At 57.9% G+C, this 2,362-nt stretch overlaps 1 non-coding gene across 1 annotated transcript in view; it reads left to right on the forward strand.

The window, feature by feature from the left end:
* Window positions 1–1,389: 1,389 nt before the first annotated feature.
* LOC126138874 (small subunit ribosomal RNA) overlaps window positions 1,390–2,362 on the forward strand; it is a 1,909-nt gene continuing 936 nt past the window's right edge. Inside the window, exon 1 of the ribosomal RNA XR_007528371.1 lies at window positions 1,390–2,362. This exon is cut by the window's right edge and continues 936 nt beyond it. This is a non-coding gene — a ribosomal RNA (small subunit ribosomal RNA).

Below are 2,362 nucleotides of genomic sequence, written 5' to 3' on the forward strand. Positions count from 1 at the left end.
TGTACTGCACATAGGTCCGTATGTACTGAATGATACGCTGTGGCACATGTGTGACCGTACGACTGCGCCCAACAACAGCGAACCATACGGTCCAAATGTTGTGCACTCAGCCACGTGCCGTCTCCCCATAACAGCTACATTGCAGTGTGGTACGCCATAGAGACGTGTGGGAGTAACGGACGCCCTGGATGGCGATCAGCATGAGCCGTCTGTTGATGTAGTGGCGCGTGTATTCAAACGTAGTCGTCTCTTCTCACACAGTGTGATAGCATGGTGCACCGCGTTCCACATCTGCGACATGGTACAGATGCTGGTTGACAGTCGGTCTCGTAATGGACATCGCATACGTAGGGGGCCACCTCCCACGTGTTCTCTAGTCGTGCACATTTTGTTGCGTGTATGTGGGCAGACGTAGTGTGTCGTGACACCTAACAGACAGGTATGCAATAATCGTTGCATTTGCAAACTGGGATGGACGTCTACGTTTGCTGGTGACGTGACGCAACGCAAATGAACAACTGGTAAACCCATTGTGGTGCGGTTGTTGTTGCTGGAGGTAAATCAGTAAGGGCAAATCTGTGTGTGAAGCGATACGCGGCGGTGGCTGGGTGGGACCGTCCCCGGCCGGTGAGGGGGGGGCCGCCCGGCGTGCTGGCCGCGCGGTGCGTGGGCGCACGCGCTACAGCCGGCTGGTGGGGGCGCCCAGTGGCAGGCGCGCCGGCCGACGGACGCGGCAGGCGGCGCAGCTGCGCGCCGGGGCACCCTGCGCGCGGCGCCGGGCGGCCAAAGTGGGTCCTCGCGGGCCCGGTGCGAAGCGCGGTGGACATCTGCAGTGTGCTGGTCCGACTGAGGACTGTGTGCGTTGAGGATGCGCCGCCGCCCGGCACTCGGCGCCGCGACGCCGTCTGCTGCTCGGTCGCCCCAGCGGTTCTCGCTGGTGGTTTGTATCGCAGTTGTGCAGACGTGTTGGCACGTGCGCTGTGCTGGGAGAGTTCGCTTCGGCACCCACGTGGGGCCTTTGCCCTTCTGTGGCGCTGGCGTTGGAGCTGCCGGTCACCGTAGGTGGCGCGTGTTGTCTCCCGCCGGCAATGCCACGACAGCACGCTCCCGGGCCTCTGTCGGCAGCGGCAAGCTCAGTTGGGAGCACGGGTGGTCGCACCTAAAGCGTCTACTCGCCTAACTCCGGGCGATTGCGCCTCTCTCGAACCCGACCAAGTACTTAGGACGGCGCTGCGCGCCGCCGGGACCTGAGAGGGTTTCGAGGTGTATTGTGCAGGGGAGCTCAGCCTCCTCCTGTTTGCAGAATAATTGAGCGGACGCTTGCGTGTTCGCGCGGGCCCCTGGGACACACTCCCGGGCGGCCGGCTGCTCAGCTCTAGTTGACGCAGCTCCCTGGTTGATCCTGCCAGTAGTCATATGCTTGTCTCAAAGATTAAGCCATGCATGTCTCAGTACAAGCCGCATTAAGGTGAAACCGCGAATGGCTCATTAAATCAGTTATGGTTCCTTAGATCGTACCCACGTTACTTGGATAACTGTGGTAATTCTAGAGCTAATACATGCAAACAGAGTCCCGACCAGAGATGGAAGGGACGCTTTTATTAGATCAAAACCAATCGGTCGGCTCGTCCGGTCCGTTTGCCTTGGTGACTCTGAATAACTTTGGGCTGATCGCACGGTCCTCGTACCGGCGACGCATCTTTCAAATGTCTGCCTTATCAACTGTCGATGGTAGGTTCTGCGCCTACCATGGTTGTAACGGGTAACGGGGAATCAGGGTTCGATTCCGGAGAGGGAGCCTGAGAAACGGCTACCACATCCAAGGAAGGCAGCAGGCGCGCAAATTACCCACTCCCGGCACGGGGAGGTAGTGACGAAAAATAACGATACGGGACTCATCCGAGGCCCCGTAATCGGAATGAGTACACTTTAAATCCTTTAACGAGTATCTATTGGAGGGCAAGTCTGGTGCCAGCAGCCGCGGTAATTCCAGCTCCAATAGCGTATATTAAAGTTGTTGCGGTTAAAAAGCTCGTAGTTGGATTTGTGTCCCACGCTGTTGGTTCACCGCCCGTCGGTGTTTAACTGGCATGTATCGTGGGACGTCCTGCCGGTGGGGCGAGCCGAAGGCGTGCGACCGCCTCGTGCGTGTTCGTGCGTCCCGAGGCGGACCCCGTTGAAATCCTACCAAGGTGCTCTTTATTGAGTGTCTGGGTGGGCCGGCACGTTTACTTTGAACAAATTAGAGTGCTTAAAGCAGGCAAGCCCGCCTGAATACTGTGTGCATGGAATAATGGAATAGGACCTCGGTTCTATTTTGTTGGTTTTCGGAACCCGAGGTAATGATTAATAGGGACAGGCG

This window comes from Schistocerca cancellata, unplaced genomic scaffold (genome assembly GCF_023864275.1).
Source record: "Schistocerca cancellata isolate TAMUIC-IGC-003103 unplaced genomic scaffold, iqSchCanc2.1 HiC_scaffold_673, whole genome shotgun sequence".
Classification (NCBI taxonomy): domain Eukaryota; kingdom Metazoa; phylum Arthropoda; class Insecta; order Orthoptera; family Acrididae; genus Schistocerca; species Schistocerca cancellata.